We start from the raw sequence: 15,629 nt of genomic DNA, 5'->3' as shown, positions 1-15,629 counted from the left end.
TATTAATGTAATCAACAATCAATAGTGCTTATTCAAAGTGTCATGCAAAATATAACTAACTTGTAAGATGAAATACTTAACTTTTAGCCTATGTGGAATGTATACTGCCATGCAAGGAAATTCTCTTGTATCAAGTCGAATGTAATTTAAATATTGATTAAAAATTCAAAGAAAAACTGTATTCAGGACATCCTGCACATGGCAAAAGTTTTATAATATATTCTTTTGTTAAAAAAGTTATTTTGTATTAAAAAAAACATATAAATCACACAACAGTGATTTTCAAATCAGTGTGAATGTCTCATGAAGAAATCAAACCCAAATACAGTTTTCCATTTTACTCTTGGTAAAAGTAATGAGTAAAACATGAACAACATTGTTGGGATTCCTATAGCAAGATTCTACTTAATTCTACCACTGTATAAAGGCAGAATTCTACTATGGACACCAAAATTTTTGCTGCTTGGTGGGGATGTCCTGTATAATCTTCTTTTGAGTATAGGTGATCTATACTCAAAAGATGATCTATACTTAAAAGATATCTAGAGGTCAGAGAAGGAGAAAAGTCAGAGTTTTTACGCTGCAACCAATGCTCTCCTTTTGGCCCTAAAACAAGTAAAATGACATGTTTTGGGGAGTCTCACGTGACACAGAACAGGCAGCAAGCTGCTTCTAGAAGTTGAAAACCAGCAGTAAATAAATGGGGTCCTAACTAATGGAACTGAAAGGAAATGAATTCTGCCAAACAGTAAGACTTCAAGGAAACTTTGAGCCTCAGATGGAAATACAAATCCAATCAGCACCATCATTGTAGCCTGATAAAACTCTGAATAAAACCCAACTGGCCTACACACAGACTTCTGATCTATAGAACTGTGATGTAATATGTGAATGTTCTCTTAAGTCTCAAGTCTGTGGTATTGTATCACTGTGTAATAAATTAAGAAAAACTAATATGCCTGCTTTACCCCTTCTGTCTAAAAATCTCCTTATTTCTTCTGCCTATCTGTTCTAGTGTGAAAGCAATTGAAAAGTTGAGAAACCAGCCTGTTTTCCCTACATCTCCAAACGAGTTCCCACTCACAACGATATTTAAGATTCCATACCTCAAGTTTGAAATGTGGGTGCCCATTGTTGATTGCACCATCAGAAGCCAAACACCTATGATGTTTGCACATGCATGATATATAAATGTAAACTTCATTTCATTTCATAAACATAGCCATTTAGCATTGAAAAAAATCAAGTTGGAAGAATCATAGCATAAAATCTATGTAAACTTTAAATTCAAGTATAAATTGTAGAAACAAGCCAGATGTGTGTCACCATATTAGTGGGTAACTGAGTAACTTAATTGTTTTAAAACTCAAACAGGATTTCCTCTCTCCAAGTCTCCATTTTACCAGAAAGCAGGCCTGAGAGTTAAAGTATATTCCCCAATTTCATGCAAATAGTAACATGGTTTAGAAGTATCCTGCTTTTAAGGATAGAGGGAGAAAAACTTATTACCTATCATATGCCATGTACAGACTAGATGCTTTTACTGTTTAATATCCTATGATCATCTGCCACATTTTTAGGGCAGATTACAAAGAGGCAACAACAACAGTCTGAGGTCAGGTAGCATCAGTGTATGAACCAAGGAGATGGAAAGAAGAGGGAGTGCTAGGAATACTCCAAGTGCATGCTTACACAGATGCTGAAATAAAACAAATTCTGAAAAATCCCCTATGGCCAATTGAAACATACTGCTCCCATGGGCTCATAAGAAAAACATAGTGAAATGGTTAGGAACAGAGACTTTGTAATTTGTGTTCTGCAAACCCTATTAGTAAATTACCCAATCTTGCTAAACCTTATTTTCCTCAACCTTAAAATGGGATAAAATAGTGTCTATTCTTAAGTTGTCATAAGAATTAAATCTGATAATACAGGTAAAACACTGAGAACATTTACAGACTAAAAGCATGACCTCAATATAACTAGTAGAAAGTAATTAGAATAGTGGTCATTGAGTAGTAAATAGTATCGACTTTGAAGTCTACTTTCTCGACTCCAATTATTTTGTAATACTGGGGTTGTATACTACACAATTTTCTAGTTTCATACACACACAAACACACAGATATATGTATATGGATACACATATATCTCAACCACTGGATTGTTGTTGTTTGTACTCCTTATATCTGTCCTCGCTTTCCAGCTTGTGGATGGAAGTATGGATATTGAAATTCTGATTATAATCACCTTGATCTCATATAGTTTAGAAGGCAACTCTCCCACTCTCTCACCCCCAACACACATACCACATACAGGCAGGTGCAGCAAGGAATCAATACTTATTAGGTATCTTTTATTCCTTCCTCATGGGAAGGGTATCACATTAGTCTAAATCAGAGGTTTTCAACTTGCAGTCCATAGACCAGAATTGACTAATGGATATCTTATTGGCTAGAACAGTGTTAGTTCTTGCTGTGATATAGAAAATTGATACATATCTTTTTAAAGAATTTTAAATTTTCTACCCTTTTAGAAGATGGTTTCATTCTTAAAATTTTAACTCCTGTATAGTTAACACACATTACTATGTTTAGTACAATAAAGTGATTCAACAATTCTATACATTTTTCAGGGATCATCTTAAGTGTACTCTTAATTTCCTTCACCTATTTCACCTATTCACTCCACCCACTCTCCTCTGGTAACCATCAGTTTTATTCCCTATAATTAAGGGTCTGTTCCTTGGTTTTTCTCTTTTTTCTTTGTTTCCTTTGTTTCTTAAATTCCATATATGAGTGCAATCACATAGTATTTGTCTTACCTGATTGACTTATTTCACTTAACATTATACCCTCTAGATCCAACCCTATTGCTGCAAATGGTAACATCTCATTCTTTTTTATGGCTGAGTAATTTATATATATTATATAATGAAATATTACTCAGCCATAAAAGAGAATGATATCACACACACACACACACACAGCTACCACATTCTCTTCATCTATTGATGAGTATTTGGGCTGCATCTATAATTTGCCTATTGTAAATGCTGTAATAAACATAGAGGTGCATGTATCTTTTCAAGTTAATGTTTTTGAATTCTTTGGGTAAAATTCCAGTAGGAGAATTACTGGAACATAAGGTAATACTATGTTTTTAAATTTTTGTGGAAGCTCTATACTATTTTCCACAGTAATTCCACCAGCTTCCAATTCCCACCAACTATGCAGAACAGTTCCTTTTTCTCTACATTCACACTAACACTTTTCTGTGTTTCTGATTTTAGCCATTCTGACAAGTGTGAACAGATACCTCACTGAGGTTCTAATTTGCATTACTCTGATGATGAGTGATATTGAGGATCTTTTCACACATCTGTTGTCCATGTGTGTATCTTCTTTGGAGAAATGTGTTCATGGCTTCTGTCCTTTTGTTTTAAACTGGATTATATGATTTTTGGTATTGAGTTGTGTAAGTTCTTTATATATTTTGGATACTAACCCTTTATCAGATATATCATTTGGAAGTATTTTCTCCTGTCCTGTAGGATGTCTTTTAGTTTTGTTGATTGTTTCCTTTGTTATGCAGAAGTTTATGTTGCTATTTTTATTTTGATTTAGTCCCTACAGTTTATTTTTGCTTTTGTTTCCATTGCGTCAGGAGACATATCTAGAAAAACGTTGCTTTGGCCAAGGTCAGAGAGATTACTGCCTCTGCTCTCTTCTAGGATTTTTATGGTTTCAAGCCTCACAGTTAGGTCCTTAATCAGTTCTGAGTTTATTTTTGTATACGCTGTCAGAAAATGGTCCAGTTTCATTATTTTGCATGTAACTATACAATTTTCCCAACACCATTTGTTGAAGAGAGTTTTTCCCAGTGTACATTCTGACCTCCTTTGTCAAAGATTAAATGACCTTATAATCATGGGTTTATTTCTGGGCTCTTGATTATGTTCTATTGATTTTTGTGTTTATTTTTGTGCTAGTACCATAATGTTTTGATTACTACAGCTTTGTACTGTATCTTGAAAGCTAGGATTATGATACATATATATTTAAAAACCATTAATTATTTGCCAACATTTATAGTTGAAAGAGTCATATTTAAACATTGATTTCTGGCTTTTTTTTTCCCTATTAGTAATTTAAAAGTAGGTATTACATCACATGGATCAAATCCCCTTTACAACCATGTTCCTGAGACTTTTAAACTTATATAATTTGTAATGCATATATTCAGAAAGAGGGCTTACTTCATTGTATTTGTCATGTTTTATCTAAGCACTCACATTTTCAAAGATTTAGAAATCATCTGACCTTAACAACATTTTGTTCCGAAGATTTGTAACTACAAGTAACTTTTCATATTGCTGGAAAGTTTCATTCTTTTACGACATTTGGCTCCAGTTACCTTATAATGAAGAATTTTTTTCCCAACCAAATCAAATAGAATTCAATCATTAATTATCTGAAAGTTGGATTAAAGTTCAGAGAAAAAGTTTCTGCTGATACAACAAAAACATTTCCCAAATACTGTGGTTTTCTGTGAATACGTCTGCTGCTACTGCATTCTCTGCATTGTCATCCAGTTTAAAAAATTGTTATGAAGTATTTTTGTTGTTGTGGTTTGGAACAGAATAATGTATTCTCTATAACTCATGGCTGAAATTTAGGCAACTTTCTTTTATGAATATTGGATTGGGTCCTAATTACTACTAAGGTGACTTCTCACCCACATTTTTAATGACTATATTGATATGTTGGTGGATACTCAATGCCCAGGATTTTAAAATGTTAAATATAAAGGGACATTTTAATCACCCATGAACAAAACAAAACAAAACAAAACAAAACAAAACAAAAAAAACATAGTTTCCAACATAATAAGTGTCAAAAGTGCAGGGAAGTTTAACACCAGTTAATAACAATCAGGTAATTTATGCTAGTTTCACTGTTAGGGTTAAGTACTCTAGCAAAAGCACTTGTTCACCTTGGAGATTATGTTTCATTTCCAACATAATCCTCAAATTAAAAAGATACACATGTTGCCATCATCCCTGTTTCTTATGCACAGTAGCTCCTATTGTCCTAAAGTGTCCCCTAGGGTCATCTTGCTACGGAAGCAGTTAATGTTTTTTTCCAACATTTGTAACCTACAACTGCATCGCTGGAATTCAGTACACAGCTCTGCATTCTTAGTATGTTTAATTACAGATTCAAAAATTTTAAGTCACTGGCGTCAAGATTATCCCAGAACAAATCATGAAATTGACAAAACTTGAGGCTACAGTACTTTGAGGTAGTCCATATGTTTACTTATGCAACTCCTATAGATATAAATATAGAAATGATATATAGATCTCTTACACCAGACCAAGGTTTGGAAAATAAGAGCTTTTGTTGTTGTTGTTTCCCACTAAGAATCCTAGTTTGGGGCCATGTTAATACTTCCCTTTAGAAATCTACAGAGATGTTTAACCTTCAGATTAACTTCAATACCCAATGGTATCTGGGCTGTCAGGAAAGGTTGGAGAAAAACTCTGTTAATAAAGTATTCAAGGAGGTTATTTGCATAAACTGTCTTCCTTAAACTAAATATTAAAAATGGTATTGTTACTCAAAGCCAAAGTGGTAAGCAATTAAAATCTGAATCCTATTTCCACAGCTACTACTCTATAAAGAAGCTGTCTTGTTTATATAACTGTCTACAATTCTTGCTTCAAGCATCTCTTTAGAGGGCCCTAGATCCAAACAATTGGAATTGTACACCCAAAATACAAACTGGGATTTGTGTTGAGGACCTCAAAAGGATATATGTTCTGTTTATTGGTTTGTTAGGGTGGCCCTAACAAAGACTAACTAGCTTAAACAATAGACTAGGTAGTTTGAACAAGAGAAATTTATTTTCTCATAATTCTAGTAGATACAAATCCAAAATTAAGGTACTCAGCAGGGCTGACTTCTTTTGAAGTCTTTCTCCCTGGCTTATAGATGGCCATCTTCTCCATATGTCTTCACTTGGTCGTGTGTGTGTGTGTGTGTGTGTGTGTGTGTGTGTGTGTGTGTGATATTTCCTTTAATAAGGACACCCATCACATTGGATTAGGGCCCACCATCCTAATTTCATTTTAACTTCATTACCTCTTTAAAGACCTTGTCTCTGGGGTTCCCAGGTGGCTCAGTCAGTTAAGCGTCTGACATCGGCTCAAATCATGATCTCATGGTTCATGGGTTTGAGTCCCACGACCGGCTCTGTGCTGACAGTTCAGAGCCAAGAGCCTGCTTCAGATTCTTTGTCTCCCTCTCTCTCTGCCCCTCCCCACTCGCACACTATTTTGCTCTCAAAAATAAGTAACATTGGGAAAAAAAAGGCCTTGTCTCTAATACAGTCATATTCTGAGGTACTGGGGTTTGGGGACATCAACATATGATTTTGAGAGGACTTAATTAAGCCTATAATAGTCTCTAAGTAAAAACTGATAATTGGAGATTATAGCTCAAAGATTTTTAAATTGATGATTGCACTTACAATTCACATTATTTTTATTCTTACTTTGGTTCATTACTACATAATATATATAAAGTGTTTTTCTATTTACAATGAATGAGCTGATAACTTGGCCTTTCTTCTCAGTATCCTGAACACTGAATCTTGCTAAAGAGCCTGTTAAGATACTTTTAACAGGCTTTCCAAAAACAAACAAACAAAAAAAACCCCAAAAACAAACAAAAACTCTTACAGCTCAAGATACCTGGACAGTAATATTGCCTTAATACTTTCTATCTTTAGATTATAATTACAGATGTAACTTCAAGACCATGAAATTCTAGAAGTATTCATGATAGGATGCTCCCATCTTGGATATCATAATACAGAGGAAAAAGCAGCCATGATATACATTTTGTTCAGCAGTAAATCTTCTTGAGGTTTTCAGTGAGAATGTTTAGTGATTCCCAGAACAAAATCAGTCTGTACTTGCTGTATATAGAAAGGCATTTGGCTCTGAGGGCACTGAGTTAATTGGCAACTTGTAGAAAGAAATTTTCTTTCTACATGCCAGAGACCTTAGGGTATATAGTAACTACTGGACAAAAGACTTACAGGTCTGAAACTCCAGAAACTTTAAGAAAATTAATTATACCACACAAATATTCAGTGAAAAGATAGATATGCAGGCTCTTGTCACTACTTTTCCTAAACACTCAAACTTGTTATAGAGAATACCTTGTTTTATATGACTCTAGTTAATGATCAACTTGCTATTTGTGTTACAAAAGATAAATGAAGTTAAATCATACTTAGATGATTTAATAGATAATTATATATTTTTAAATTATTAATGCAAACATAATGCCAGGAAAAAAGTAAATAATTAATGATGTACTTATAAATAATTTCTATTAGGGAAATAGATTAGGAAAATGATTTGTCCTTACGAGTGGGCTCATAAATATTTAACAATAAATACTGCTGACATCTTTTAGATTCACCTCAAAACCATAACATTTAACCCTCTGTTTATAATAGTACATTTTTAAATGCAAAAAAAAAAAAATAAGCTCTTAGGTATAATCTTTATTTACTTCAGAACATTTAAAAATTATTTTAAATGGCTGCAATATCAGTAGTAGTTCCATTGTATTTAATAAAGATAGGGCATTTTTTTTCTTTTAAATTTGAAGTCTAGAAGATGTTAAAACACAGGGGTTCATTGAAACATCAGTTAATTTTATAGTTCCAATCCATAGCATGCTCAGTTTATGTATTCCCTAACATTATCTATCATGTTTAAGAAAAAAATAACTATGTTACAGGACCCCATTTATATAGTTGCTTTTCCAAAAGACCCAAAACATACACAGCAGGGAGGATAGCATTTGTGGATTCTTTACTTACAGTTCGATGATCCTTGTAGGTCACAAGCAGGGATTTGCTGGGGAAGTTAAGTAGTAGTTACCTGTAAAAACAAAGGGTGGGTGGAGGGAAGCTATCATGTAACCAGTTTCTCCAGAAAACCTCTTACTTGAGGAGTCAGATATCCTTAGCAATGGCAATGGCCAGCTCTCACCCTTGCCCCTTGAACTGGTAAGTCTTTAAGTCCAGACTAGAGGAGGCATTCTTCTCATCTGATCCAACAGTTTCTGAATCTTAACCACTACAAAGACCTTATGTCCTTTAACTGTTTTTTTTTTTTGTTTTGTTTTTCTACCATTTAACATCAATGTTGTGGTGATCTCATATGCATGGACCCATATAAATAATATATGTAAATATATATAAATCTTTATTACTCATAATAACTAGTACGCACCTGAATAGTATACATGTAACTATAGATTATAAACTACATTTAAGTATTAAATGTAAATACTAAAATGTATATATTAATATAAATGTGTAGAAATATCTTTATCTTAATATGTTCAGATCATGAACTCCTCCATATATTTCCAATTGCCCCTTGAATAATTTCATCTATTTCATGTTACAGTCATTCTTTATATATTCAAAAAGTCCAATCAGTCTTAGAGATTCAATGGGAATTCTCTTTAAGATTTCTCTGCTCTTTAAGATTTTTTATTTCTCTGTTCTAATTCATGATTTACTCATCTCTATTCAGATCCATTATATGTTGGTTTAATAATTTACTTATAGTTTTCTTTCAGCTAGCAACCTTTTTTTCAAGGACTTTTTTCCATAGGCCACGTTGGGGAAGTCAGCATTCTCCTCCTCTCAATTACCAAAATATTACCAGTCCACTATTATTAAGAAATTTGGTTATTGTTCTTTTACCTTGTTATACTAACAGAAGCCTGTGCTGTTCTTGTTATTGATGCATTTATTTTTGTATCTTTTATGATTTTATAATCAGGTAGTATTCTATCTATCCATTAGGAGACATATGGAGACTGGAAATTCATTGAAGTCATGACTTTCGTTGTATACATATTCTATGCCCTTTTCATAGCAAAGCAACCATTTGATAAGGATTTGTTAAGCAACAAAAAAGAAGAGGTGTTGATTATTATACACGACAAAACAGAATTAGTCCCAGTAAGCTACATTTCACTAGGGAGATATCATACTTATGAAACTCAGCAGCCATTATGAAGCAAATCTACAGGAGATCCAAGGAGAGTTAGCAGAAACATAGTAATAATAGAATAAGAGATTTTAATATACTACTCTCAGCACACAGATCAAAGCAGAAAAAAATTTAGATAAATAAACATGAGAGGGAAAAATCTAAACGACATTAATAAATCTTATGAATATATTTTCAAATTTATACCCTTATAACAGAGAATACATCTCCTTAAGAACAGTGACACTTTCCCCATTGATCATATTCTAGGGTCACATTAAGTTCTAAGTTCCATGAGGCACAAGTAATGTAGACAACTCTCCCCATCACAAAAATGATTAAAACTAGAAAATACTAAAAATAACTCTTCAGTTGAAAATTAACACAAAATAAACCTCTATTAAAAGACCTCAATAGAAAAGGAAGCCAAAATTCTAAAATTTCTAACAAAAGAAAGCTACATAATAGAGTCTATGTGCTCCATTTAAAGCAGTGATGAGAGGAAAATTCATAGTACTTAACAGTTTTGTTATGAAAAATTAAGGAATAAAAATAAATGAATTAGGAGCAACTGTTTGGTTTAGTCGGTTAAGTGTCTGACTCTTGATTTTGGCTCAGGTCATGATCTCAAGGTCCTGAGACGGAGCCCCACATTAATTGGGGCTCTCTCTTCCTCTCTCTCTGCTGCTCCCCTGTGTGCTCGTGAGTGCTCTCTCTCAAATAAACATTTTAAAAAAAATAAAATATAAAATAAATGAATTAAATATTCAGCTTAAAAAATAATAAAATATTAAAAAACAACAAAGTAAGCCAAAGACAGTACAAGAAGAGAAATAAAGAGCCAAGATTAAGGGGGGAAATAGAAAAAAAAAAAAAACAAACAAAAAAAAACAAACAGTAATATGTAACAAATCACAGTAAGTAGTAATTTAAATAAATCCAAATCCCTTTATTACAATATAATTAACAAAATAGATTACTAGTAAACCTCATTCAAGAAAATGAGGAGAAACTATACCTATATGCATCAAGAAATGAAAAGAGGAAGATACTAAAAGAAACAACATTCTGAAAAATCTTGAGACTCACTTTCAGACCACTAACCAAAAAGAAAAATAAAATAAAGAAAAAAGTGAAAACTTTTATGAAATGCATAATTAATCTTCTAGGTAAAATCAGATTACAAAAAATGACCCCATTACAGACAGAAAGCTTAAACAGACCAATTTCCATGGAAGACACAGTGTTATTAAGGAACTACTTTGCCAACCAAGCACCCGGTTCAGATGATTTTTCAGAGGAACTCTACCAAAACTCCATGTCTAAAGAGTTCCAATGCTTTGTTGTTCTATACACTTAAAAATACAGATTTTCTAGTATCTTTTTATGAAGTTAATAGAACACCAAAATTTTATGGAGATAATACTCCCCTACAAAAAAAACTATAAATATTACTTTAAAATAGCAATGCAAAAGTTGAACATGAAACAATCAACAACTCTAATACTACATTAAGAAATAATATATCATGACTAAGTGGAATTTACTCCAGAAGTACAAAATTAGTCCGACATAATGAAATCTATCAGTATTACACAATTGTACAAACAAGAAAACGGGTCCCAAATTGAATCACATTAAGCCCCCCATCACCAAACCAACAGTACATAGTTTCAGCCTTCCCAGTAATAGAATCCTCAGTCAGTTAATCAGGAATCGCCTGATCCAAGATAGTTAGGTAATCTACCTGATAGACCCCTTGTCCCAAATGGGGAAGGGACTGCAATAACCAACTAGCATTTTTTTTTTTTTTTACCTAATATAACTTTGTTGTCCTCGCTCCATTCTTCCTACACTGTTCTCATCCTGAAAGATGAAAGCTCCTCAGAGCTTTTTTCTCTGTTACATTGATGCTGTCAGATTCAGACTAATTTTACTCCATCTCTCAAACTTTTAAATATGCCCTAGTTTATCTTTTAACAGAACGTATATTAATATATATTAATCTAGTAAGATATTTTAAAAATCATATGCCTATCCCTATAGATGCTGTAAAAGCTGTGGACAAAATAACACTCCTGATTAAAAAATACTGAAGAAATACAAACTGAGTGACTTGTTAACACATTATAATGTTAATTGTTAGCCCTAATGCCAGTATTTTGCTTTGTTTAGAAACACTAGGACATTTCCATTAAGATCAGAAAAGAAGGCAAAAATGTCCCCTATTTCCATATTTGAGAAATCATATAGAGGTATTAAGTTGCTAAGAAGAAACCATCTGTATTTTATACGTGATTGTATAATCACACACTTAACAAGCTTTTTTTTTCTTTTTACTTAATACACTCTGAAAGACAAAGCAATAGACTTTAATAATTATATGAAATGTTAATAAACATGTCAAAAATATTTTATAGAGTTAGGTAAGTTGATATGAAAGTTCCTATGGAAATAAACATGCAGAAACAATCAGGAAACAATTAAAAAGAAAAACTGCCTTGAGATACTAACTCTACTAGTTGCAAAAATATACTGTAAAACCTCTTACAACAATGTGTCACTGGTGCACCAACAAATGGTTCAGTGAAATGGAATGCAAAAATCCAGAAATAGACCCAGATACATAAAAAAGTTCACATGCAATGAAGATAGAATCTCAAATTACTATGGCAAAGATAAACTTCTTAATAATTATTGTTGGGACAACTGGGTAGTCACTTTAATAAAAATCAAACTAGACTCATACTTTACACCATATATAAGAATCAATTTTAAGTGAATCAGAAATCTAAATATAAGATAAAATATAAGTAAAGTAAACCTTAGAAGTACTCCAAGAAGAAAACAGGAGTGATTCCTTCTTAATCTAGGTATAGGAAAGGTTTTGTAATTATGAACCCAAAATACAGAGACAATAAACAAATTTATCAATCTGCCTACATAAGAAGTATTATTTTTGCATTGCAACAAAACATCGTGAAAAAATGAGTGAAAACATGGGAGAAAACATTTGTCACATATATCCCAGACAAAAAGGTAATAATGCCCTTAATATACAAAGAATTCTTAAAATTTGAGATAAAGGCATCAAAAACCCAAGAGAAAAATGAGAAAAAGTAACACATAATTGACAACAAAGTTATAAAATGGTCTTTAGACTCAGGAATAAATGTTGAAGACCACTGATAATGAGAAAGATTCACAATGATACACTATTTCTTGGCTATTTAGGCATGTTAAGATTTTCTTTTCTTTATCTTTTCTTTCTTTTCTTTCTTTCCTTTCTTCTTAATGTTAATGTGAAAATACATCCTGTGGGGAGGACTGTGGACAATTAGGCATTCTCATACACTGCTGGTTAACAATCAAAATCATAATACTCTTTGTAGATGAACATTACAATACCAAGTGAAATTACATATGCTTTTAATTTTTGATCTAGCAGTCCCACCTCCAGGAATATACCATGATGGTACATCCTCAATAAAAAAATTTAAAAAACTATATAGCAAAAACAACAACAACAATGACGACGACAATATGCACAGTGTTACTGCAGTGTTATTTCTAACTGCAAAATATGACAATCTCCCTAATGTCCATACATGGGAGAGTGCTTAATAAAGAAATAGAGTAGGTGTGCCAGCATGGCTCAGTTGGTTAAGCGTCTGACTCCAGCTTCCCTCATGATTTCAAGGTTTGCGAGCTTGACCCCCACATCTGGCTGTCCACTCTCACCACAGTGCGTGTTTCAAATCCTCTGTCTCCCTCTCTCTCTGCCCCTCCTCTGATCCTGCTCTCTCTCTCTCTCTCAAAAATAAAAATCTAAAAGATAAAGAAATAGAGTACAATACATTTACAAAATAAAGTACAATATGACAATTTTAAAAAAGTTCAATACAACAATTAAAAAATGAGGAGGGTCTTACAATTGATATGAAACAGTTTATAAGATATATTTAAATTTTAAAGAAAGCAAAAGACAAAATCCAGAAATTATTAACTTTTGTGTTTGCTGATAAGAGATTAGACATATGCATCTGCTAAATTGGGCAAAGCAAAAACAAACAAAAAACAGAAAGAAACTAAGAACATCTTAACATCTGAAGCAAAAACTACAGAGGGTGGGTAGGAATGAGGGAAAAATGAAGGAATGGGAATTGGGCAGAAAAGATGAGGGGAGTGACATTTCTTGAAAATACTTTTTAAAATGTAGTTCTTATGTTTAGAACCATGATAATAGCTCACATCCTCAAACAGTACATAAAAATTATTATCAACCAGGATGTGAGGGAGACCCCAACATGAATAGTACGAGTAACAAACAACCCTAACTATATTGCAGATGGAAAACATAACCACACTTGGGGACTTGGCTAAGGTGGTAGGGGACTAAACTATGTTACTGTAGAAAACTGTATGTCGATATGATACAGTAAGTCCAAAGACCAGAACCATTATATACAAATATTGTGTCCAGTTAGTAAATTTCTTTTCCACAGAGATATGGGTTCACAACAATCAAATTGCTTTAGTAATTCTGAAGTTATTTTATGGGAGTTGAGCAAATCAAATGTGTGGTCAATATCATCCAGATTCTTACTTTTGGAGGAAAGATTTAACCAATAAAAAGCAAGTAATACAAAATCACTTCTGTGATAGTCTTGCTAAGAAGTACATTATCCTATTTTAATCATGAAGAAACATCAGAAAATCCCAAATTGAGGGACAGGCCACAAAATAAGTGGCTAATATTGGTCAAAATTGTAAAGCTCAAAAAGACAAAGACCAAGGAACTACCCTAAATTGGAGAAGAGTAGGTATATAAGAGAACTAAGTGTACAATGGGATTCTGAATTTGATCTTAGACCAGAAAAGAGCATTAGTGGAACAACTGGTGAAATTACACTAAGATTTGGATATCAGTGAAAAGAATGGTGTCAATGTTCATTTCCCGGTTTTGATAATTTAATTGTATAATGGTTAACTGTATAATGGTTATATAAAATATTAAAATTGTGGCAATTTGTGTAAACGGTAAACAGGACATACTTTTTATAGTATTTTTGCAGTTTTCTAAAGCTGAAATCATTTAAAAAAAAGTAACTTAAGAAGAATGCCTGGGTGGCTCAGTCAGTTAAGCATCTGACTCTTGATTTCAGTTCAGGTCATGATCTCACAGTTTGTAAGATCAAGCCCCACATTGGGCTCTGCGTGGACAGTGTGGAGCCTGCTTGGAATTCTCTCTCTCCCTCTCTCCCTGCCCCTCCCCAGTTTGAGCTCTTTCTCTCTCTCTTTCTCAAATAAATAAATCAAATTAAAAAAAATTAAAAAAATGTTGGATTGCAATGTCAGAGAAACAAAACAATAAGCATAAACAGAAGGTAAATAAAATATTTATCCCATTACTGGTTTAGGGTACTGAGCAAGTCATAAAATGTACCTGTATTCCCCTAGGTCTTCTCTTTGTTTCTAAGTCACTTCTGAAACTAAGGCACCTGCATCAAATTTTTAAAAATCCTAAGAAATGTGTCCCTGTCTCTAAAGGCATGTCCTTCAGGATGACACATTAAAGGTCAAACCACATCACTGGGTCAGGTTATGATAACGCACAGGGTAGAAGCATATAGGGATAACTCAGTTGTTTCTAAAAGCAACTAAAACTGTCAACATCAAGAAAATCAAAATCACATTATAAAGACATTTAAGTGCACAAAAATCGTTAATTGCTGTTATTAAAAATATAAAATTTGTTCTATCAACCATATTCATATAGATGCTACCATTTAACACAAATTCTAGAATACCTTATATCTACAAATTTCTAAATACATGTAATTTCAGGTTTTAAAAAAGATGATTATTTCTCAGAAGTCTTCAATATGTGTATTTGTGTATATACATATATACACATTTTGTTGAAGTCTCTTTCATCAGAATTCTACCTAGGTTTTAATCTTCTATATTTACATTCATCTATATGAACTTAAGTCCTTTGATCCCGTCAGTTTCTTCATGTACTGCATTTATGATACCTATGGTACAGAACCAATTTAAATCTAAAAATCCTATGTTTCCAATTTAAATCTTCCCATTCTGTATCATAGAGCTATTTCTGGGAGCTTCACTTGAGACAATAAACTTGAAAGTACTTGGTAAAAAGAGGTTTATTTTAGTATTTGTTGGTATGGATTGAGTAAGCTACTTGACAATTTAGTAAGCTTACTCTAAAAATAAAAAAAATACATTCTTTCTTTCCTGGGAACATCATCATTAAAAAAAAAAAAGCAGTGGAATATGACCCCTGATATCATAATAATCATATAATATAAAATGATAATCAATTGATTGTAGTTCAGGTAATGCTTTCATTAATCTAACAGGAAAAAAAAGTCTATTTCAACTAGTTCAAATATCCACCCCGACAAAATAATCCTGAGTTCTGTTTGATTGCATAAACATGGTTTTCCACTTACATCCATAATACTACTACCATTACAGGCATTCCATGATGGCTTTCAGACTATTTATTTTC

Source organism: Panthera pardus, unplaced genomic scaffold (assembly GCF_024362965.1).
Source record: "Panthera pardus isolate Hobbes unplaced genomic scaffold, ASM2436296v1 HiC_scaffold_2, whole genome shotgun sequence".
NCBI lineage: Eukaryota > Metazoa > Chordata > Mammalia > Carnivora > Felidae > Panthera > Panthera pardus.
Note: the sequence above shows the minus strand (reverse complement) of the source record.